General features: G+C 42.2%; 1 long non-coding RNA gene across 1 annotated transcript; it reads left to right on the forward strand.

The window, feature by feature from the left end:
* Window positions 1–7,193: 7,193 nt before the first annotated feature.
* LOC119265118 lies at window positions 7,194–14,669 on the forward strand. Its single transcript, XR_005131413.1, has 3 exons — window positions 7,194–7,237; window positions 13,821–13,904; window positions 14,375–14,669. It is a non-coding gene; the product is annotated as an uncharacterized LOC119265118 (long non-coding RNA).
* Window positions 14,670–26,333: the final 11,664 nt, after the last annotated feature.

The raw sequence follows: 26,333 nt of genomic DNA on the forward strand, positions 1-26,333 counted from the left end.
GTCAGCGGATGCTGAGGGGCATAGTGCGCAGAGGTCACCAACTTTCTGCAGAGTCAATCACTACAGACCTCCAAATGCAGTGGTGTAAAGCGCCGCCACTGGACTCTAGAGCAGTGGAGACGTGTTCTCTGGAGTGACCAATCACGCTTCTCCATCTGGCAATCCGATGGTCGAGTCTGTGTTTGGCAGTTGCCAGGAGACGGTACTTGTCTGATTGCATTGTGCTGAGTGTAAAGTTTGGATGAGGGGGGATCATGGTGTGGGGTTGTTTTTCAGGAGTTGGGCTCGGCCCCTTAGTTCCAGTGAAAGGAACTCTTAAAGCTTCAGCACCAAGAGATTTTGGACAATTTCGTGCTCCCAACTTTGTGGGAACAGTTTGGGGACGGCCCCTTCCTGTTCCAACATGGCTGCACACCAGTGCACAAAGCAGGTCCATAAAGACGTGGATGAGCCAGTTTGGTGTGGAAGAACTTGACTGGCCTGCACAGAGTCCTGACCTCAACCCCATAGAACACCTTTGGGATGAATTAGAGCGGAGACTGTGAGCCAGGCCTTCTCGTCCAACATCAGTGTCTGACCTCACAAATGCTCTTCTGGAAGAACGGTCAAAAATTCCCATAAACACTCCTAACCCTTGTGGAAAGTCTTCCCAGAAGAGTTGAAGCTGTTATAGCTGCAAAGGGTGGGCCGACACCATATTAAACCCTATGGATTAAGAATGGGATGTCACTTTTCATATGCGTGTGAAGCCAGACGACCGAATACTTTTGGAAACAGTGTATATCCTGTACTTGTTCTATGATTTAAGCCAAAGGAAAACATCCTAAATGAAAAAATGTGCATATTTTTAAAAAATGGTTCAAGGGTTCTGTTTAGAACTTTGAGTTCTACATAGAACCATTTGCATGCTTAAGCAATTCTTGGTGAAATGGTTCTTCAGATTGTGTTGTATATGGTTCCACACAGCACCACAAAGCTTTACGACTCTACTAAAGAAAGCTTGAAGAACCATCTTTTTTAAGAGTGCAGATAAACAGTCACATCCTATAATGTTTACTATCACAGATGTTTTCCGAGCTGCCCTCAAAAGGCAGTCTGGCCTGAAACACTGCTTATAACTTCAGTGTGAGTGGGCGGGGCTAAACTCACAGTCTGAAAAGGAAGATATGTTAATGTTTTGGTTTTTTGTGACATCACAGAGACTATCTGGACTGATAAGTGAGTGGAATGTTGCGTTTAGGTGTCAGACTCTTGTATGGGCCCTTTAAAAAATCTGTACATTAATGTATATTAATTTCTTTTAGTTTTGGTGGATTTCTGTTGTTCCATTCATCGTGAAACACTCACACGTGAAGGACAGCTCATGTTTTCAAATAGAAACAGATACTTTGCTATGATGATGATTTGCAGACTATGAGTCTAAGGGAGAAGATGCATGAGCTTCTACATGAGATGCTCAGCTCACGTTTCTATTTGTTGACGTGCCTCCGTGTCCGAATCCATTGCAGCAAAGGTTGAAATGGTTGGGACTGTTTCCACGCTCAGTCAAGCGTCTATTTCACTGCATATGAGGCAGTGTCCTAACCGGAATACACTGGGGGTGGGGCTGCATTTCTGATGCTGCATCAACATCTGGGTTGCCCAGCTACAATCGAGTTTAGATTCCAAGCTGCTGTGGACCAAGGAATTAAGGCGGTTCGGGCAGCATTAGGGTTTAGGCCATAACTCCAGGCCTGATTAAAGCTGTAGTTTGCACTGTTGTGACCTAACAAGTCCAGGCCTGGAACTGCCAGGCTGATTCATGCACCTAATCCAGCTCTCTCTGGATATTTTGATTGCATTCCTTCTCCGTTCATCAATAGCTCCAGCAATTTGCAATCACTGCAGTAGACCACACATACACACTACAGAGGCCCATGTAATTGCATGCCCAGATGTGAAGGATGCAGCCTGATGAGGATATACAGTTTCTAAAAGCTTTATGGCACTGAAGCCGCTGAGGAACGATCCAGAAACACTCACGCAATCTGTATCTCCTTCCATCTTCTCATCCTCCCATTCATCTTCTTCACTCTGAGCCGCCTCCCTTGGGAGCAAACCTACCATCTGCTCTTGGTGCTCGATGAACAGATGAGAAGGAGAACACCCTGAAAGACGATGTGTTTGAGGATCAAGCTCCTGTTCATGACGTCCATTTGCTTGGCCTCTGACCTATGTGAGAACTTTGAGCTATTGGAAATGGATTTTTCACATTTTTACAATGAGGTAGTCACAATTCTTTGCATTTGACAAGTTAACTCCCACATTGGGAAAACAGCACACCAGGGAACCATGTCTAGACCTTAATCAGTGGTAATTTTCTGACGAGAGGCCTGTGAATTTATCATTTTTTTTTCCATTAAACATTTTATCTAAATGTCTGGTCAACAGAGGTCCTGTGGTCAGAAGCTGACCAATGAAGAATGGGGTAAACCAGGGCTGAGAAATGTGCAGGAACAGATGGGCTAGAGGCTGTACTCGTGTTTAGTTTATATTTATCAGAGCTGTAAGGGAGGTGGAAGTTATAAAGTGTCCAGCGCGTGGAAGCACAAGGCGGATGTTTCTAATAAAGTGGCCAGCGAGTGGAAGCACAAGGCTGGTGTTTCTAATAAAGTGGCCAGCGAGTGGAAGCACAAGGCTGGTGTTTCTAATAAAGTGGCCAGCGAGTGGAAGCACAAGGCTGGTGTTTCTAATAAAGTGGCCAGCGAGTGGAAGCACAAGGCTGGTGTTTCTAATAAAGTGGCCAGCGAGTGGAAGCACAAGGCTGGTGTTTCTAATAAAGTGGCCAGCGAGTGGAAGCACAAGGCGGATGTTTCTAATAAAGTGGCCAGTGAGTGGAAGCACAAGGCGGATGTTTCTAATAAAGTGGCCAGTGAGTGGAAGCACAAGGCTGGTGTTTCTAATAAAGTGGCCAGCGAGTGGAAGCACAAGGCTGGTGTTTCTAATAAAGTGGCCAGCGAGTGGAAGCACAAGGCTGGTGTTTCTAATAAAGTGGCCAGCGAGTGGAAGCACAAGGCTGGTGTTTCTAATAAAGTGGCCAGCGAGTGGAAGCACAAGGCGGATGTTTCTAATAAAGTGGCCAGTGAGTGGAAGCACAAGGCGGATGTTTCTAATAAAGTGGCCAGTGAGTGGAAGCACAAGGCGGATGTTTCTAATAAAGTGGCCAGTGAGTGGAAGCACAAGGCTGGTGTTTCTAATAAAGTGGCCAGTGAGTGGAAGCACAAGGCGGATGTTTCTAATAAAGTGGCCAGCGAGTGGAAGCACAAGGTTGGTGTTTGTAATAAAGTGGCCAGAGAGTGGAAGCACAAGGCGGATGTTTCTAATAAAGTGGCCAGCGAGTGGAAGCACAAGGCTGGTGTTTCTAATAAAGTGGCCAGCGAGTGGAAGCACAAGGCTGGTGTTTCTAATAAAGTGGCCAGTAAGTGTCAATCGAATTTCTTTCCAGGATGGAAAAATAGGACTCCTTATACAGATTCCTAAACAGACAGCCTTTTCTAACGGGCCTTCACATTCACCAACTCAATGAGGTTTGCTAGCTCAATTTAAGCCCTGTAGATGAAACATAATGAGATGGCATTTAAGGCAGCAGCTACAGTGCCAGTGAATGCAAATTCATCACGGATGTCTTCGGTGATGAATCTTCAGTAATTATAGCTCATCTGAACTCATGGCAAAAGTGGGCTGCTTGTCAGGATCAACATGAATCATTGAAGTAGTGTTTACTGGCACATGATGAATGTAACATATTACCGCAAAACACTCAGTATTATTTCCTAGCATCAGTAAAGCTGATCATATTTCTCTCAGAACAAAGATTCCTCTGTGCTCCTGATTGGGAACCTACAGGTTTCTTGCTTTGGGTGGGCTGTCAAGCATTCCACTGGGAGACCACTGGGAGAACATGCTTCTTGGCAGTTGGTGGAGCATTTGCATGTGCATGTACATCACGCCCATAAACATCATTATACATTTACTTTGAAGCTAGCTTGCTCTTCTGATTCCTGATTTGCCTTACAAATCCACTACCTTACCACTACTCACCTTATAACAGTAATGTATATATATATATATATATAACTAGTTCTTTAAGATGTCCATTATAAAGTGGTCAACCAATGATTTTAAAATATTAATTACATTATAATTAATTACATTTCTGTTGTTCCATTCATCATGAAACAGTCACATGTGAAGGACAGCTGATGTTTTCAAATAGAAACAGGAAAACGATTTGCAGACTATGAGTCTAAGGGAGAAGAAGCATGAGCTCGAGAACTCCAAACAGGCCAGAAATAAACAAAACTTCTTCAAACATACACTTTGAACACACAGCTTACATCAACCATACATCCAAACAACAATTCGAACAAAGACCTGCCACCAGACAGGGGAAAACACAGGGCTTAAATACATGAGGCTAAACGAGAGACAGGTGGAAACACAGGTGGAGACAATCAGGGGTGGAGTCACGAAACAAGAGGGCAGGACTAAAAACCAAAATGAAGCACATTACATTTGGCTGATGCTCTCAGAGCAACTTACAATTTGATCATTTTACACAGGTAGGCCAAGGTGATGTTAGGAGTCTTGCCCAAGGACTCTTATTGGTATAGTGTAGGCTACTTGCCCTGGTGGGGGATTGAACCCCAGTCTACAGCGTAGAAAGCAGAGGTGTTACCCACTACACTAACCAACCTCCTTTGTGGGGAAGTGTGAGTTGTTTTCACAGCTGGGTGGTCTCGTCCCACCATTCACTCCTCACTGCTCACCAGCAGCTCAATGGAGAGTCTCAACAACACAGAGAGACAACAGTGTTCTAGTTCGTCTGACAGCGATTATGGAGGACGCGTTATTTCTTTATATTAATTCAAAATATCCAATTCCACCAGACATGGTTGGCCACTAGGGGGCCTGCAGATGAGGATAATGCTGAGGCGAGCTGTCTGAAGGACGCAGACATGTCCTAGACTGGACATTTTAAGGGGGTCGAATGCTTATTCAGTTATTTTTGTCCCATAATTGACTTTCAGAAATTGAATTGTTTCAGAGGCCAGTGGCTGAGCGACTAGCAGAAAGGACTGAAGTTGTACAGTAGCAGAGCAGATTTCTTTCTGCCTCACCCTGCACTGACCCCACCCCCTCAATACAGACTTTGGAGCACCTCCTAAGTCAGCGTGGGATTTGTTCCGCCCCGTCACATCTACATGTGATGTATGGCGCTCTTGCAACGGGGTAGCGGCTGGCGCTGCAGTACGGGCGGATTAGGCCCAATGCTCAGGCCTGCGCTTTGCACTGCATCACTGACCACTTCTAATGGACGTGAGAGATTTATACGGGGCGCGCATTCCCCTCACGCAACCACACACTACCCCATCCCTACAGTCTCTGCACCGATATATATCATCTGACCCCGGCAGCCGGGAGCTCTGAGGCTGTAGGATGGTGGAAGTGTTCTCTACAGCCACTGCAAAACCCAAAAACCGTCCACTGTTACTTTAATTAGAGTCATTATACCCTTCCGAGACGCTGAATCATTTATGAGCAAATTACGACTTCATCTGCCATTGTCTGCACTTCATTATGGCTGCTGCGTTTAGAAAAGCTCATCAGGCTGCAGGAGTCGGGCACACGTATCCCCCATGAAGCTAAATGTAAGTGGGCGTTATTGATTGTGACTGAGAGGGTCAAACCTGTGATGGAATCCATGTCTAATTTGGAAAAACATGGATTTCTCCAGTTTTACTCTGACTCACACCTTCCAGCAGTGCAGTGTGAAGCCATCACAAATAATCGAACGTACACAGTTATTTCAAATACGGTCGATCAGACGAGACAGGTCAGAAGTTTTTACTTGAGCTACAATGTACTGTTAGCTATATAAATGAACAAACGCCAGCTTCAAGATGACTGTTAATCAGTGGGGAAACATCAGGGCCTTTGAGGCCTTCTGAGAAGGCCTAATGTTTCTGGCAGCTACAAAAATTCATCTGCAATTGTTCATTAATTTTTTTAGGTGCACTTTGTAGTTCTACAGTTACAGACTGTAGTCCATCTGTTTCTCTGATACTCTGTTACCCTGTTCTTCAGTGGTCAGGACCCCCATGGACCCTCACAGAGCAGGTACTATTTGGGTGGTGGATCACTCTCAACACTGCAGTAACACTGACGTGGTGGTGGTGTGTTAGTGTGTGCTGTGCTGGTACGAGTGGATCAGACACAGCAGTGCTGCTGGAGTTTTTAAACACTGTGTCCACTCACTGTCCACTCTATTAGACACTCCTACCTTGTCGGTCCACCTTATAGATGTAAAGTCAGAGACGACAGCTCATCTGCTGCTGCACAGTTTGTGTTGGTCATCCTCTAGTCCATCATCAGTGGTCACAGGACGCTGCCCACAGGACGCTGTTGGCTGGATATTTTTGGTTGGTGGACTTTTCTCAGTCCAGCAGCGACACTGAGGTGTTTAAAAACTCCAGCAGCACTGCTGCGTCTGATCCACTCGTACCAGCGCAACACACACTAACACACCACCACCACGTCAGTGTTACTGCAGTGCTGAGAATGATCCACCACCCAAACAGTACCTGCTCTGTGAGGGTCCATGGGGGTCCTGACCACTAAAAAACAGAGTATCAGAGAAACAGATGGACTACAGTCTGTAACTGTAGAGCTACAAAGTGCAGCAAAGTTTAAATCTTCAGTTTAAAGAATGGAAATTAACACACATACACATTTTCTAAGCCGCTTCTCCCTCAGGGTGGGGTGCTGGAGCCTATCCCAGCGGTCATCAGGTGGAGGCAGGATACACCCTGGACAGGTCGCCAGTCCATTGCAGGGAAGACAGATGGACATACACAGTCACACACACTCACACCCAGGGGCAGTGTAGCATGTCCAATTGGCCTGACTGCATGTCTTTGGACTGTGGGAGGAAACCGGAGAACCCAGAGGAAACCCACACAGACACGGGGAGAACATGCAAACTCCACACAGAGAGGACCCCGGTCACCCAGATGGGGAATCAAACCCAGGCCCTCCTCGCTGTGAGGCGACAGCGCCATCCACCGCGCCGCCCGGAAATTAAACAGTCATTTATAAAAAGAGATAACAGAAACATGGCGTCTTCATACATGTGTGGCGTGAGTACACATAAAGAGGAGTCCCAGCTCAGCAACTGTTCTCTGCCCGCTGCATTCAGGTACGTGACGTTTTGCTCATTTTCGTCGTGCTGCATCCTAAACCACATCAACAAGTACGTGTGCCCTCAGTGAAGACCTGGACGTGGTTTGAGTGGGTTGAGAGAGGTTTTGGAGGTGCATTTACAGAAAAACAATTTGGGTGACTATTGACTTGTTTGTTAGCAACGTTAACTTCATAGACCCAGCGGCAAACTACAGAAGCCACATTTGTACTCCAGGCATGTCTCGGCTGATTGATTACATATCTGGAGTAAGAGGAAAATTGTGTAAATTAGATTTTTTTTTGGTGGACCGTTTCTTTAGACAATGCTGTCAGAAGAGATTGGAGTCAGCCTGAGGAGGTGAAGGGCGTGCTGCGCTCAGACAGCCCCATGCATCTCTTTCCCTTCACAGCCAAATGATGATTCAGGCCAGTCAGGGACACCATCATCTCAAAGACATTGAGTCTGCCCCCAGTGCATGGCCGAGGAGCCATCGCCCACTGTTTCGCATGATCTATTCACAAAGGCCCTCGTTGTTCTCTCACAGCGCATGCAGACTAAGGCCATTAGGGACATAAACAAACTAATGGAATCAAAAAAACCTCCATTTAGTGAAGGGAATTGCAGCTTTGTAGGAATGAGCGCACAAGGGCATCTATAACAATGCGCTCTCATTTCCAGCGTCGGACACGCAGTCAAAGGCTTTATTAGCATGAATTGAAACCCCCCTCCTTACCACACCCTCCACCAAGCAGCCTCACAGACACATGGAGAGTCCAATTTGGCTCTGTCCTCCAAATGATAACAGATGACACCCCTGCTCATTTGTCATTTGTTAATTATGGTGCTTAAGCAGTTCTAGCAACAGTCCCGCTCCTCCGAAGTTTGCCATCAGTTAGATCGATGGACGGCTTGATCTTGAAAGGCCGCTGACGGTTCAGGGGAGTTTGTCTAAATCAACATCAGTTCCGGAGCCACATGCGGCTCTTTCACTGCCCTGTTGCGGCTCCACAGCACAATTAGATTTGTAGGTAAAGATAAAATAATACAAAAATGTAAAATGGCAGTAAAATAAAGCTCTGCTGATTGTTCTGACATAGTTTTTACAATAAAATGGTTGTTTTAACCCCTGCGTGGTGTTCAGGTCTGTGGGACCCATTTTCAGTGTTTACCAAAAGAAAAAAATGATGTGGTTTATTCTTATTTCAGCCTCAGATTCTTGGTCTTTGCTCATTTTCTGTGAAGAACATATAAAATAATGCATTTTCAGAGTCTTCACTACACATACTACAGTTTATACTACACACGTGGTGTTGGGCTGAACCCGCGGGGAGTAAAAGTGTGGAGGTGCTGTGTCCTACACCTCCGCATTTAACCCCTCTATGAAGTGAAACACCACATACACACTAGGGGGCAGTGAGCACACTTGCCTGGAGCGGTGGGCAGCCCAATCCACAGCACCCGGGGAGCAGTTGGGGGTTAGGCGTCTTGCTCAAGGACACCTCAGTCATGTGCTGTCGGCTCTGGGGATCGAACCGGCGACCTTCCGGTCACGAGGCTGGATCCCTAACCTCCAGCTCATGACTGCCACAATGATAGCTTGGATACAAATAATTACAATAACATGATTTATTTGAAAGTGTCTTTTTTCCTCGGTGGACACGCTTTGATGTTTTCCAGAACAGCTGCTTTATGAGTTGTTTATAATGGCTCTTTCTCCGAGGTATTGCATTGATTTCCTCGTTGCATGACAAACACGGTCCTCCACTTTTGAATAATATAAAACCCTGGCTCGTTTGATTAGCAGTAATCAAATTCAGCACATGAACTGATTACTGCCTGATAAATAAAATGGGGTCCTCAAGAAAGAAATTAATCAGTGCGCCAGTCAATTCTCATTACTTTTTTTTGTGGCTCTAAGCTAAGGAAGGCTAAAGAAACAAAACAAATTGAACTTGTTGCAGATATAAGGAAGGTTTTGGCGTCTCTTGCTCGCATTCTTTGAAAACCTGAGCTGTAAGACGAGTGAAACAGCTGCGGTGCCATATTGTCACCTCTAATGACTGAGCATGCCAGGTGAGGCCAGGCCCCCAGCATTAGATGCTCACCTTAATTACTGTTCAATTACGCCAGCCGAAATGTCGGATCCATCACCCGGCCGTTTAACTAACTCACTGGCCGGGCTCTACCTTTAAGGAGTTTCAGAAAGGCTCCGCATTATGACATCCAACTGCATTGTGACAAGTCAGAATATGCACTCCTGGGCAAAAAATGGGCCGATAGAATGGGAAATGGCAGCAGCAGCAGCTCTACACAGCTCTAAATTGCTACTAGGTAAAGTACATGCTAATACATCTGTCACGAGCTTCAAGTAAAACATGGAAAGTCTTTGAGAAGCTTCAAATATCTGTGTTTAATCTAGAATTGCCAAAAAAGTTTGTGTGAATCATTGTTAGAATGCCAGCAGAAGTAAGCATTATTGTACAAACAAGCAGGTGCAAATGTAGTATAATGTCATAAGATAAGATAAGATAAGATAAGATAAGATAAGATAATCCTTTATTAGTCCCACAGCAGGCAAATTCACAGTATTATAGCAGCAGCAGAGTAATAGAAGTAAGGCACTCAGTAATAGAAACGGCAAACAGTATAAACATTATAAACATTATAAATAATAAAAATAAATCAAAAGTTAAGTCGAGTTAAGTCTCGACTATTTACAACAAAATAAGAATAATAATAAGAGTTGCATAAGATCTGTATTGCACTATGATATGAACATATTGCACAATGAAAAATATTTGCATTCTGTATGTGTGTCTACATTGTATGTTTGTATGGTCTATTGGGAGCAGTGCTGGTTGAACAGTCTCACAGCAGCAGGAAGGAAGGACCTGCAATAGCGTTCCTTCACACACTTGGGGTGAAGGAGCCGGTCACTGAAGGAGCCGGTCATCAGATTGGCCACAAAACTGTAAATGACTGATAAGAAAGGACTGAATTGGGTGTTTTATCAGATGTCTGACGTTGTGGTCTGAGGACGTCATAAATTGCACACTATACTGCATGGGTGGCTTTTATGACATGGTATCTGCCAGCAGCACTGCAAGTGTTCAACCAGAGCAGCTCAACAGCCACTTTTTGGTACAGAAAATGTGGGGTTGATGTAGGACATCACATCACAAAACATGCTCAAAAGTTATGTTTACATGCAAGAATGGTAGCGTCTTGCTATGACTTGCATCAGAGCTGGACTGGGAACCAACTATGACCACAGTGACCTCTCCCCACCACAACCCCCAAAATCCTTGACCCCAGTCAAGGGCCTAAGCCTGCTATCATAGTCAAAATGAGTATATGTTCAAACAACAATAAATGCAGTTTATCTCTTTGAGCTTATCTGAGAACTGGAGCAGCTGATAGTTAGTTGTTAGTTAATTAGCCAGCCTATGATAGTACATTAACATTAAGCTAGCCAACTTCACTCGATGCAGCCATCTTCACTCGATCCTGCAGTTCCTCGCTGTGATTTCCAAACAAATCGCGTATCAAATCAAATCATTGGGCAGTCGTGGGCTGGAGGTTAGGGGACCAGCCTTGTGACCAGAAGGTCGCCAGTTTGATCCCCAGAGCCAACAGCACATGACTGAGGTATCCTTGAGCAAGACACCTAACCCCCAAACTGCTCCCCGGGCGCTGCGGATAGGGCTGCCCACCGCTCCGGACAAGTGTGCTCACTGCCCCCTAGTGTGTGTGTGCTCATTAGAGTGTATGTGGTGTTTCACTTCACGGATGGGTTAAATGTGGAGGTGAAATTTCCCTGTTGTGGGACTAATAAGGGTCACTTAATCTAACCTTAATCTTAGTATTTTCGTCTCTTCATTTTTTGCATCTTGTTTAAGCAACCTTCAGTTTTTTATCTTGCATGACCACTTATCCATGCACTGTATAGAGGTTTTCCCCAGCTAGCCTTCATGGTTTAACTTTCTAGGTTGTTATGATTATGTTCTGGGGGTGACAGCATTTGTGATTGGCCCACCGGCCACACACTGAGAATTCAGTGGGCCTCTGACTGTCTAGTCATTTGCACTCCAGTACTCACCCGGCACATGTCGCTTGTCCCGGGTGGTTGATTTTGTATACGACTACATTAGAAACAGCCATGCATTTCACTCTCTCACTATCTCAGCAGCCCACACATATAGTGGCCCACCAGGAATGGCCAGGTCCTCGTGATGGCCTGTTCATCCTAGGTTTTCATAAAATAATTAAAAATAAAATACAATATTTTCAAATCAATGAGTCTTTGGGGCAAAGCACAGGCCTACGCTGGATTGAAAGAAGTTTGACGTTCATGCCATCACATCTTAAAAGGTATTTTTCTGAATAAGGTTAACCCCTTAAATGGCCAGGGTGGCCAGTGATGGGCCCAAAGTTTTATAATACACATCTATAATCTAAGAATAACTCAACCAGTTTGCACTGAAGTCCCTGCATTTACTGAATAATAGGCCTTGGTATGTAAAGAGCCTGAGATTTCAAGGGGTTATACAAGGTCAATTTTGAGTTCAGTTGACTGTAATGTTAGCATGTACTTACTGACTTGTCCGCCTTCTAGCCAAACCCATATAATCGATAATATTCCAACTTGTTGTTCCTAATGTGTGTTTTCCTCCCAGGTGAGCATCCACACTCATAGCTTTAACTATTTCCAGCTAGATCCAGTTCAATTATGCTATAAATACACTGGCTAAATGTCCAAGAATGAGAACATAATATCCACACCATATGGATAACAGCAGTAAGATAGAGACTAAAGAGATTAACCTGATGGTAAGTTCTCTGTATCCGAAATGAATAGGATTCATTAGACTGCCCAGCTGTTGGAGAACCGCCTAAATAATCATTACGACATTAGCTAGAGCCAAGGGAATATTTTTTTGAAACGTTGCCTGAAGTGCTAAGATATTGTGAAAATAGAAACGGTCTCTTCATCTTGCTCATTTTAGAGGTTAAGTAGCTCCACAGCAGTACTGCAGTCATAAGTGATAAAAAGAGTGATAGAAGCTCTTAAAAAGCTCTTTAAGAAGAAACAAAGTTAGATGTTTTTCATGCTGTCATTTTTTTTCAGTGCCGTGCAACAATGCCCACACATTATCCATATGCCATAAAGGAGCTGCTGGAATTATGCAGGAACAACTGGCTAACTCTGAGTCAAATGCAAAGACATACAATGCTGTGCAGAAGTCAGAGACCACACTGCATTTCTGTCATTTCAGTCAAAATGACTGTCCACTCTTCACCTTTATTATCACCATATATTCAGCTCCTCAAAGAACCTGCAGACATGCCTCCAAAGCTCAGTCTTAGAGGCATCAACCTCCAAAGCTGGTTGATGATTTTCTGAAGTAATCAGACACATTCAGTGGTGTTGAGGTCTGGGCTCTGGAGTGGTCAGTCCATTGATCAGCTTCTTTGTTTGATGTGTCCGTCTCCTTTTCTCAGTGAGGTTCTTCTTGATCGGCTACAAATCCTTTCAGACCCACAGCACTGAGTCGGCTTCTCACAGTGGAAGGATGGACAGTGCTGTTTTGTAATGTGGCAGCTGGTTTTTCCCTTTGGAAACAATCTCTGTGTTAGGAACCCAGCAAGCTATGGAGCTGTGATCAACCACTGACCAGGCATAGGGACGGACATAAGCAACATAAATAGAGACTCGAGAACACTGAAAAAAGAGAAAAGCAAGGCTGCACCAAGCAATACCCAAACTCACAACCTTGCAGTAAGTTTGTTACTGCAGAAATGCTAAGGAAAGCTAGTGCAGAAGAGGTAATAAACAAATAGGAGAGGGTTAAAGCCTAACAAAAGACATGCCTGAGCAGTGTCTTCAAACAAAAGAGAGCACTCGAGACTTAAGAGAGGCCCAATGCCAAATTTACCGGCTAAGTCAAAGTGATGTGCTTGTGGCACCGTGAGCTCAAGACTGAGCAGTGAGCTGTGTGAGAGCTGTCATTAAGTCGAGCGCCGACAGTCGTACCTGGTCAGCTCTAATCCAATCGGTACTAATCAACTCGTCCTGCTTTCCTGACTACTCCTAGTGGTTGGGGTGGCCTAGCAGGAGGCCAGGACCTTACATGTTTATCTGATGGGGGTAGTTTTGGTGTCTACCAGTTCTTCCAGGTGGTTGTTAGGAGCCCCATTTTCTCTGTAGCTGTTAATCAATTTTTAAACTCTTTGTACTTCTCCCTCATTATGCAAGTGAATTGTCTTAGATCTAATCTCCTCGCACATATCACCAGAAAAATTAAGAACTTGTACTTAACAGTTGTTTTGACTGGAAACCACATAAATGAAGGGTGGTCTCTGAATTCTGCATAATACCCTCCAACAACACCAGAGTAGGATTAGTGGAGCAAGACACAGAATGCAGGAGCTTAACGAATCCACTTCATACAAAATTCGTTTTTTCAAAGCTAGAGGGCAGAGCTGCTTTCATGTGTTTATTGCATTTACATATGAAATGAAAATAATCAGGCCTCAGTTGTTTTAGAAGCGTTTGCTATTGGAACTGTTTATATGAAGCATTTTTCTGTGTCCACAGGGCACAGTATTTGTGCAAAGCTTCCCAAGACGTGAGCTGCAGGAGTGCTACATCTGTAGAAGTTGGACAAGCTGAACACTTAAGGTAATGCAGAGAATATTGGAGTTTTAGAAGCGGACGGCTTTGTAACACTACAAATCAGTATTCACTCAGCTCTGTATGTGTTAGGAGGTCCTTTGGGAGAGAGCCTGAGCTTTTGGTCAAATGCCAAGAGGGTCTTTTGAAGACTAAGGCTAAAAAATATCAAATTATGCCCAGCTTTAATGCGCATTGTGCTTTTGGAGTTGTATTAATACATGAAGAGGCCTTAAGTAGGCCTGACCTAAATTAGAATTTAGCTGGCCACACAAGAACTAAGCCTATTTCTGTGGTACTGAGGAAAGTAATGCATTGGATTTATACTGTTTTAAAAACACAACATGAATAAAATACTAAAAATACTCCATTACTTCAGTGCAGTTTGGTCTTCTAGTTTACCTACTGTAATTATAATTGTTGTAATACATTACAACCTGCCTAATATGCTTTTGGTCCTGCGTGGCCCACCAAAACAGCTCCAACCCACTGAGGCCTCAACAAGACCAAGGAGTTTCCCTGTAGTGCATGGCATCCAGATGTTAGTAGCAGATCCCTTAGTTCCTGTTTCAATTATGGAGCCAACACAGATTGAACATCTTGTTCCAGCACATCCCAGATTGAGATCCGGGGAATTTGAAGGCCAGGCCTACACCTTGAACTCATCATGTTCCTGAAAACATTCCTGAATAATGTGTGCACTGCAGCATGGCACTGAAAGACACCACTGCCACTGAGGACCACCTGTAAATAGGCGGCATATGTCAAATTGATGTTCACATGAATGCCGGCCCCAAGGTTTCCCAGCAGAATATTGGCCAGAACATCACACTCCCTCGACTGGCTTGTCTTCCCACAGTGCATCCAGGTGCCATCACTTCCCCAAGTAACTGCGGCACACGTATCCGGCCATCATGTGATGTAAAAGAAAACTGGACTCTTTGGGTGAGGTGGCTCTCTTACATTGCTTCGAGGCCCATTGTACACTGTTAGAAGTAAAGGTTCTGTTCAGGTACATTTTATATTCATTAAGATACAATGTAAATGTTCCCTCAAAGGTACAACAGTGATTATAAGATCCAGTTGTGAACATTAAATAAGTTTTTACAGGTGAAAAGTTTGTATTTGTACGTTTTCATAACCAAATGTTTCATAACCAAACAGACAAGACGGGGTGTGTGCAGGCTACTCAGTCCCATATGCAGCACGGTGTGATGCACTGTGTGTGTTGTGCTGACGCTGTGTGTGTGTTTTACTCTCCTCGGACCTCTGTCATTAGGTACTCACCACTTCTGACCATGAGCACCCAAGAAGACTCATTGTTTTGGAGATGCTTTGACCCAGTCAGCTAGCAGGTTGCCAAGGTCTTCATACCTGCCCATTTTTCCCACATCAAACACATCCACTACGGAACCGACCTGCTTATGTGCTGTTCTTATGAGATAATCAACATTATTCGCTTCATCTGTTAGTGGTCAGAATATTTTCTCATCAGTGTACTCAAAATGTGCCTCGATGCAACCTGCAATATGCAACCACAATGCGCCTGTTTGATTTAGAGAGCTTTGAAAAATTCAGTAGGCCACAAACTCCATCTTAAAAAAGTCTCTAAAAAAACTCTGCTGAGAAACCGACACACGTTCTCTGAAAGCTTTTCTTAGAAATCAAACAGCTGGCTGTCAAGCACCGAGGAGGCCGCCCCGGAGCTGTTTTCATTTAGACACAATGAATCTTTGCACTGTTCTGCCCCCTAGTGGCACTTCAGTGTCTGTAAGTGATGGGGTGCATCAGTTATGCTGCAGTCTTTTACTTCATGCTGCAACTTGACCTAAAGGAGAATTCCAACAATTATTTTCCCCGCAAAAGTTAATAAATAAGATGTAAACAAAATCATTCATTGATGTGAAATACTGGAGAGTCAGGATTCTCAGTGGTGGTGATAGGAACCAGACGTCCAAGGAGTTTTATAACTCCGATAGAAAGTTACCGTACAAACAGTTTATGGATGCTTCTTGATACCTTACTGGGACATTATTTTAAGATAATTCTGAAATAAGGAATTAGAAACACATTCAGGGCCTTGAAAGTCAAAAGTCGTTATTTTTTCAAAGTAAATTTTCTCTGATTTTTGACTATTTTCCCATCATCATCATTTCATATAAGCTCAGAAGACTCGTGTAGGTTCACTGGTGGTTTTGGATGATATATAAAATGTCTATATCTGTGTTGTAGTCATGGCGACGCCTGGTTCCCATCACCACCACTGTAAAGACGTCTGAACCATTTCACACCAAACCCTCTGAATCTCAACTGAATTAAGCAGAAATTTGGAGAATTTAGCCCGTTAGCACTGCCCCCTGTAATGACACTGCAGTTTGGCAGGGAGTCTGTCTAGTCCGCTCTCAGACACAGTCTGTAAGAGAATGCACGCTTAATAAAGAAGAAAAGGCCTGAAGCCTCCATCAAAAGTTCACTGGGAAGATGTTATGCGTCTGTAAGAACAAGAAAGGAAAGAGGAGAGTTTGTCTTTGCTGCCATCTAGTGGTTAGGATGACGACTGACCTGGAAGAAGCCCAACAGCATTACGTCATGATTTGAGGAGGATGGCACATCTAGCTTACATCTGCGGAGCAGCATTGATGTAAGACGTCACCCGAACACCAAAGCCAAAGCTCGAGCATGGTCAATGGGGAAATCTGCAGCCTGTAAGACAATTAAGCACTCAAAGTGGGCCCAAACGGAGACACCTCAAAACACCTGGATCTTTTCGCATTACATGTAGGAATATTGTGTTCATATATGTGGAAACGGAATCATGGAAATTCAATGCAAATGCAATGGATGCAACCTCGTATCTGTTATTGTTGTTTTTGAGTTTTTGAAATAATTTGAACGTGCCTGTTGCCCTTTACATTATTTGTGAATTTCATGATTAATGGACCAAAACAAATGGCCAAAAAATTCTGGTTCCACTGACTTGCATGCAAAGCAAAGACGTTTTCTCCTGTAAAGTTATCATTTTGGAGATGCAAGGTTTTGATCCGACAACAGCAATTTGCACAATGACACATCCGAACACATGAGGTGACACATGAGGTGACGGACTGTACATTACTGCGCAAAAGTCACTGTTAAATGAATTAGTTTACTTATTTCTATTCAACTGTCCATTAAGTCATTATTCATTTTTCACTGTCTGGAAAACTATTTAACAGAATCACCCACAAACAAGGAAATATAATATCATTATTTTGCCTTTTTCTTATAGCTTCTACTCTTTTCCAGATGCTTACTTTCAACTCTTCAAAGAAATCTGCAGACACGCCTCTGAAGTTCAGTCTTAGAAGTTGGTTGTACTTTTTTCTTTGACACATGCAAGTGGAGTGTTTTTTGACTGGAAATTAAACGAATGATGTTTGCGCAGCTCTGTATATCATACAGTTAAATCAGTATGCATGGCCGATTATAATAAAGCACTAACAGAAATCTGGTATATATGAAAGCGCTCAGACTGTATGAGCGAATCATGGCCATTACAAGATTAGGTAAGGTCAGTGGAGAACCTTGCAGAACATGGTTTAATATCTTGCTATACACCAAAGCCACCACTAGGAGGACTCAGCTGGTCATGATGTTTTTTCTTTTCCTTTTTTTTTCTGATATGAGTGGGATGCTAAATATAAATGTGAGCGAGTAGATCCTGAGGTGCAATAAATGTTGTTCCTCCAATAGCTCAGTTTATTCCAGCCAGCTCACTGGCTTACATAATGCTGCCAGCCTCTTATCATTTCCTGAAATCCTTATTTATGACCAGTTTTTACAGCATTTTGTGTTGACATAAGATTGTAGGCCACTTTTCTCTCACGGCACAAATTTTGCCTGATAAGTTGGTGGGAGGGGCAACATCAGGAGGCTATAGCTTACAGCAATTTAATCGTAAAGCTGGATATACAGTGCATGATTACAATTAATCATATTGATATCTCACACTTTATACGTCAATATTAAAACATAACACATGATGTCACTGTTTGATTTTGTCACCTTTTACAATGGCTTTTTTTTTTCTTTCCACAACTTTCACTAAAATTCTTAGTCTCATCTGCATATTGTTCTAAAAGTTTCAGCAAAATACCCCAAAAAACTATAAATATGATGATATTTAAGGAGAAAAAGGAAGGACTGTAAAGGTCATTCTACAGTAACGTCCACTTCTGTTATCTATCCATAGGAGTCACTGGTGTCACCGAACGTCGTCGGTGTTCCACATAATAAAGGAAACACCAGAGACGTTTTTAATGATCAACGCATTTTACAGAACATCAAACCACACGCTGTCCATCAGGGAACGTCCACTAAAATATGGAATTTAATCCATTTGGGTTTCTATTTTTTCACAATGACCTCAGAATAAAGTCGGTCACACCAGTGACGTCAGCTAGAAGCTTCATATGAGATCATGAGCTGAATGAGAAGATCTCTGAGAGCTGAGAGACACAGTGGACTCACCATGAGCTTTTCTCCATAGATCCTCAGAAAACAGGTCAAAAGAGGTGGAGTGACGTCATCAGCGTGACTTTTATTTCAAAATAAGAGATTTCTTGTTACGCAGTGACACCAGTGACACGACTATATATATTATATGTTTTATATTTATTTGATGTCATTTCATTTCGATATTCCATAGTCATGTGTAGATTATTGCAGTTAAAATTACCGAGCTTTTTTTTTTCTTCAAAATACGGCCTCAGCCTTCACACACGACTGTGGGGACGAGCTCTTCTGTGGTGCTTGCAATTCTATATAATTGATTTATAAACCAATGTGGCTAAATTGAGGCTCAAGAAGGTGTAATTGTTAAAACGGCTCATTATTTTATTTTAAAATATGAATAAACTGAAACCCTAAAATGTTTTTTAAGTGTAATATATCTGTAAATGCTAGGGACACAAAAATGGACATTTCCATAGAGCGAATCTTAAGAACTGTTATGGCATAAGCCAACAAACAATCACAGTACAGTAAAGAAGTGTTGATTTTAGGACAGATTATGTAGTAATTTTTAATAATCAACCCACAACCGCCCCCCCACCAAACCCCATATTATCTTCCATAATTTCAGAAAGTGGGGCTGACATGACCCCCTCACTCCCCCTGGATTTGCACCAGAGCCTAAACAACAGCATGAACAATGTATCCAATGCAAAACAAGCTACGTTCACATAGCAACACTCAACTTACTGTGTTTTATTCACAGTGGATGTGAAAGAGGAAGCATTATACATGGGAAAAGATCCCTAAACTCACGCTCCTATCTGAGACATATGGGTCCCATTTCAATATTCAAAAGATACCCTCACCAACTCACAAGGTGAGGAGGAAGCAGTGAGAACTATGCAAACTTTGTAATGCAAAACTTTTTTTTTTGGTAATCTGAATAGAGCATGAATAAATTTAATGAGTAATTGCTTTGACTGGCCACAAACTGGACTTTCCTTTTGTTATTTTAATAATTACACCTTCTTGAGCCTCAATTTAGCGATATTGGTTTATCAATCAATCATATAGAATTCCAAGCACCACAGAAGAGCTCATCCCGACAGTCATGTGGAAAGGATGAGAAAAAAAAAAACCTCTTATTTTGAAATAAAAGTCACGCAGATGACATCACTCGATTTCCTTTTACCTGTTTTCTGAAGATCTATGAACTATGAAGAAAAGCACATGGTAATAATAACAAGTTCAAATTATATAGCGCCTTTCACAAACCCAAGAACGCGTTACATCATCATCAATAAATAAATAAATAAATAAATAAATAATATTACACAGAGGAAAAAAGGAAGGTGTTTAGCAGGGATTTGAAGGAAGACAGAGAAGAGCAATTACGAAGAGTGGAAGGTTGAGACTTCCAGAGTTTGGGGGCAGCAGCACTGAAAGATCTGCCACCCATAGTAGAAAGTCCGTTTGAGGGAACTGTGAGGAGTCCAGCGTTAGAAGATCGGAGAGCAGGAGAGGGACGGTATAAAGAAATGAGATCGGTATGTTAGAGCATGTCGGAGCCACGGTGAGTCCACTGTGTCTCTCAGCTCTCAGAGATCTTCTCATTCAGCTCATGATCTCATATGACGCTTTCAGCTGATGTCACTGGTGTGACCGGCTTTATTCTGAGGTCACTGTGAAAAAATAGAAACACAAATGGATTAAATTCCATATTTTAGTGGATGTTCGCTGATTGACAGCGTGTGGTTTGATGTTCTGTAGCAGCCGTTTAGTGAAATGCATTGATCATTAAAAACGTCTCTGCTGTTTCCTTTATTATGTGGAACACCGATGACGATCGGTAACACCAGTGACTCCAGTGGAGAGACAGGAAAGTGGATGTTTCTGTAGAATGACCCAACTAGCAGAGTAACATAATGAATTAGTAGCAGTCACAAGTGAGTCTGACAAGAATAGAAGGGAAAGAGTGACCACTAAAAACTAAGGAATACCGAAATGATTGATATTATATTCAGACATTATGTCGTGTTTATACATTTAGAGGCTACGTCAAGCAAGTGAAGGTTGGTCTCTGACTTCGCTGAAGTACTTCACATATTTCAAATCAAGTAAATTCAGTGCATCATGTGTTTTCTTTCAGCGCAGATGGGATAACTGGGTGAAAATGTAGGCCGATGCTGCTACAGACGCTCTGAATGCTCAGTCCCCAGTCAGCAAAGATAAACAACAGCCTGCACGTCCTTTTCAATTGTCTCGATGATGCATCCATAAGCATCTCTTTCCACGCAGTGATGAACACATCAAATCCCTGTCACAGCCTTTCTCCTGTGTCTGAGAGCACAGCTCCACTGAAAACACACGCAAGATACACTGATCAGCTATAATGTTATGGCCACCTCCTCGTTTCTACACTCATTGTCCAGTTTGTCAGCTCCACTTACTGTATAGCTGCACTCTGTAGTTCTACAGTTACAGACTGTAGTCCATCTGTTTCTCTGATACTCTGTTCTACCCTGTTCTTCAGTGGTCAGGACCCCCATGGACCCTCACAGAGCAGGTACTATTTGGGTGGTGGGTCATTCTCAGCACTGCAGTAACACTGACGTGGTGGTGGTGTGTTAGTGTGTGTTGTGCTGGTCTGAGTGGATCAGACACAGCAGTGCTGCTGGAATTTTTAAACACCTCAGTGTCGCTGCTGGATTGAGAACCAAAAACATCCAGCCAACAGCGTCCTGTGGGCAGCGTCCTGTGACCACTGATGAAGAACTAGAGGATGACCAACACAAACTGTGCAGCAGCAGATGAGCTGTCGTCTCTGACTTTACATCTACAAGGTGGACCGACAAGGTAGGAGTGTCTAATAGAGTGGACAGTGAGTGGACACAGTGTTTAAATACTCCAGCAGCACTGCTGTGTCTGATACACTTGTACCAGCACAACACACACTAACACACCACCACCACCACGTCAGTGTTACTGCAGTGCTGAGAATGACCCACCACCCAAATAGTACCTGCTCTGTGAGGGTCCATGGGAGTCCTGACCACTGAAGAACAGGGTAACAGAGTATCAGAGAAACAGATGGACTACAGTCTGTAACTGTAGAACTACAGAGTGCAGCTATACAGTAAGTGGAGCTGATAAGATGGACAGAGAGCGGAGAAACGAGGAGGTGGTCAGAATGTTATGCCTGATTGGTGTAATGGAAGTCTCAACCCAGGCTAAGCTAATGTGAGAAGAAAGACGAGCAGGGAGAGAGGAGGCAAACAGAAGCACGACAAACACCACATATGCTGTCTAAGGGGGGCTAGACAAAGCCCAGCCGCCTCCCCCCTCCACCTCTCTCCCCTCCCCCTCCCGCTCCCTCTAGCCCCCCCCCTCCCCCTTTCCTACCAGTGCCAGCTAAAAATACTTCCTTTTCAGCGGCGCGTGGCTGCCTTTGATCTGTGGGTGCTGACGTCAGCGCTGACGTCAAGCGAGCCTGAGAGGGGCTCCTGGTGTAGGTGGAGCTGCGTGTGGGTGGGCCGCTGCTGCTGCTACTGCAGCAGCTATGAATGAACTAGCCTAGCGCTGAGCGATGGGCTTTGTCTGCGAGAGCGAGGGCCTCACTCGCATCTCCATTCATCCTCTCCCAGCTCCACCTGCTCCTTCAAATCCCGATGCAATTAGGCCTCTTTCCACGCTGCCCAACAAGGCTAACGGGGCTTGTGTCATTAACATTTCGGCCTGTTAGCGAGGAGTCGTGAGCAAAGACAAAACAGGCAAGAGTACAAATAACAACTGCTCTGAAATGAAGCGTGTTAATAAGGATTTTGTCCCCCTTTCCTGCAGTAATAGCCTCGAATCTTCTGGGAAGGCTTTTCTAGATCTTGCTGTGAGGATTGGATTGAGCATCAGTGAGGTCAGGTACTGATGTCGGATCGTCGGTTCTGAATCACTCCAACTCAGCGCAGAGCTCCAGCACTCCAGAGAACACAGGTCTGCTGCTCCACAGCCTAAAGCTGGGGGGCTTTGGACCTCGGTAGCCCACGCTTGGCATTGGACATGGTCACCGTAGGCTCATGTATCCCATTCTATTGCCAGCACTTTTCTATTTAGATTGTATGAAATAAATGCACAAATCAGTGTCTGTCACAGCACCGTAGCTTTGAATAGTTGTTCAAGAGTTACTGTGGGCAGTCATGGGCTGGCGGTTAGGGAACCAGCCTCATGACCAGAAGGTCGCCGGTTCAATCCCCAGAGCCAACAGCACATGACTGAGATGTCCTTGAGCAAGACGCCTAACCCCCAACTGCTCCCTGGGTGCTGCAGATTGGGCTGCCTACCGCTCCAGGCGAGTGTGCTCACTGCCCCCTTAGTGTGTGTGTGTGGTGTTTCAATTCACAGATGGGTTAAATGCGGAGGGGAAATTTCCCCATCGTGTCGAAATGCTGCTGTTTGTGTCAGTTTTATTGTATCTGTGTATCTCAGCACGGCATTGACTTTGTGGAGAGGTGGGAATTTTCACCCTCGTTGCTCACTAGCAGCTCAACACAGTCACATATTTCATCTATATAGAGCCAACAGTGTCCTATTTTATCTGATAGCAGACATAAAGTGAGAAACTTTCCGGAAATGGAATGGCCACTAGGGGGCCTGCAAAACGCGTTCACATAATATCTCTTTCCTTAAAAATAAAGTGATCTGCTTTTTTATTTTCATGGACATGAGTCCAGAAAGTTGGCCGCCATTGTGAGCCATTAACATTTATACCCATTCTTACATAATAACGTATATACACTTAGATTAATGCTTTCTATTTACTAATATTAGCTCTATTAATTCCTTAACTCGGTCATATCCTAACCACTTGAACCCTAAAGGAGCCTCTGTATTAGCTTTTTATTGTAGATACTGAAAAATAGGTTTGTACTTACTAAGTAGTAACTCTCATAATATGTCTAATAATATAAATAATAAATATTAAAGGTAAAGTTTATGGGTTTAATCAGAGCTCGGTTATAATTTCACTATACAGAACAAAGCAAACTTCCACCAGATAAACCCGTACCTGTTGTAAAAGAGCTGCCTGGGTTACTTTAGTCAATCATGCATGCAGAACTTTTGAGAATTTCTCTGTAATTAATGACTGGAGCTCAATGAGATAATCAGGACGATTAAAGCAGTCGGTGTTGTGATTGGTGTGAACTCGTGGAGAGATGCAGATCTAAATGGAACTCATACCCACACACACACACACACACACACACACACACTGTTACCCGGCAACGACACTGTTACTAAGAGACTGATTGCAAAGGAGGCTGGTTTCCATGGCAACCGCTGTGGCTGAGTCATCCGCAGTGCAGCATGTTGTTGGATTGGCAAGCTGTTTGGGCTCTGAAGTCACGCCGCAAAGGATCAGGCCCGGTGCATCAGCATGCCAGTATAAAGCATACCGGCACTGCCTTCACCCCCACCCACCGCCCCACCAGAGCACTTACAGTGAGGAACAGTGAGATATGCACACTGTTAGCGTCTGAAACTACAGCCTTATCATAGAGTTACTGGTCTTACACTCAGCTTTACTTCACTGTGCCTCACTTTTCAGTTCAGTCAAGTTATTAACTATAATCAGTTAATACGCTGTGATGTTATATCAGCTTGTCTAAACATAAAATGCAACTGCAGTTCAGTTTATAATACTCTCAGTTTATCGATCAAGCTAGTGCTTGTGTGGGTAAGACATTGTTCATTGTCATGATGATTTATTAGTAATTTCAATTAGTTATTCAGCATCTACTATGATTTATTAGTAACTGTTCTGAAAATATTTTATTAGTCTATAACTGTTGTTAATTACTTAGTACCTACTATTAATTATTTATTATCTACTATGACTTCTGCAATAGTCATTATGAACTATTATGAGCTATAATTTAGTAACTAATATGAATTATATTTGATATCTATCATAAATTATCCAGCAATTACTATAAATTATTCTATAACTACAGTGAAATGTTTAATAACTAATATGAATTATATTTAATGAATTGTTCAATAACTTCAATGAATTATGCAAAAAATTATTATGACATTCTGCTAATTAAGGTAACTGCTATTGATTATAATTAATATCTAGTAGAAATTATTCAGTAACTACTATGAATTACCCACAATCTACAATTAATTATTCCAAAAATCCAAAGAATGATTTATTACCTACTATGAATATGCTATTATGAACTATTATGAACTACAATACAGTAACTAATATGAATTATATTTAATATACATTGTAAGTTATTCATTTACTACTATGAATTATTTACTAACTAAAATGAATTATATTTAATTAATTATTCAGTAACTATAGTGCATAATGCAATAACTATGATGAATTAATCAGTAACTATGATGATTTATCCAGCATCTACAATGAATTATTCTATGCTTATTGTTAACTATTATACAGTAACTACATGAATTATATTTAATATCTGTCATAAATTATTCAATAACTACAGTGAATTGTTTAGTAACTAATATGAATTATATTTAATTCACTGTTCAATAACTACAATGAATTATGCAATAGTTATTATGAATTGTTCAGTAACTACTACTGATTATAATTAATATCTATTATAAATTATTCAGTAAGTACTATGAATTATCCACAATCTACAATGAATTATACCAAAAATCCTAAGAATAATTTAGTACTTGCTATGAATATATGCTATAACTATTGTGAACTACTAAGAACTATAATACAGTAACTGATATGAATTATATTTTATATATATCACACATTATTCAATAACTACAATGAATTATACAATAACTTATGAATTTATTCATTAACTGCTATGAATTATATTTAATATTTATTATAAATTATTCAGAAACTCCTAATAATTATTTAGTATCTGCTATGAGTTTTGCTAATTAGTTTGAATTCTGAACTATAATACAGTAGCTAATATACGTTATATTTAATATCTATCATAAACAAATATATTTTGCATTATTCACTTATGCTTATGATTTATTCATTACATTTGAAACTATTACATAAGTGATGCGGTTATAAGGCCAAAGAAGTGAAGTTGGGCCCCACAATCAGACCATTAGGTCCAGTTTTCCAGGAAGGGACTAAGTCTAGACTTCGACTACGTTTCCCATTCGATGGAGACTGTCCATTCAGAATGCTGTGTGGTTCAGGACTGTCCAGTTTAAAGGGTAAATGTGGTCACAGAGATTTTATGTTACTGATTTAAACACTGCTTGCTTGACCAGGGACTGACCCAGCGCTGACTCTAGAGCGTAATTCAGTATAAGAGAGAGCACAACCAATAGATCAGTCACGAAGCCTGGCAATTCAGGGCTTGGACACAGAGCAGGTCATTAATTGCCTTGCGTGCTCATGCAGTTGGAGGGGGCGGGTTTAACCCCTTAAACCCAAGGCTTTGTATTCAGTTATTAAGCCCTTAAAATCAGCGAGTGAGAAAAAACAAATATCTATCTATCTATCTATCTATATATATATACACCATACAAAATATATAAGGAATAAATATTATTACTATTATATGTAACTAATTTTGTCTTGTTTGTCATGTTCATTTTCATATTTTTTTACATTTCTTTATACATTTTTATACCATTTTATATATTATTGTACCATTTCCACAGTTTTTCATTTCATTTTTAATGCATTTTATACTTAATATACATTTTTGTACAACATTTTGTACATTCTTATATATCTCTTTATACATTCTGTACAGTTTTTAATATTTTTGTACATTTATTTTTTTATACATTATACCATTTTTCCTTTTTTCTACATTTTACATTATACCTTACAGCATTTTCATATTTCATATTCTACTTTTTTATTTTGACCATAATTATGTGTATTCTATGTTGATCTTGTACTGTATGTAT

Source organism: Pygocentrus nattereri, chromosome 14 (genome assembly GCF_015220715.1).
Source record: "Pygocentrus nattereri isolate fPygNat1 chromosome 14, fPygNat1.pri, whole genome shotgun sequence".
Classification (NCBI taxonomy): domain Eukaryota; kingdom Metazoa; phylum Chordata; class Actinopteri; order Characiformes; family Serrasalmidae; genus Pygocentrus; species Pygocentrus nattereri.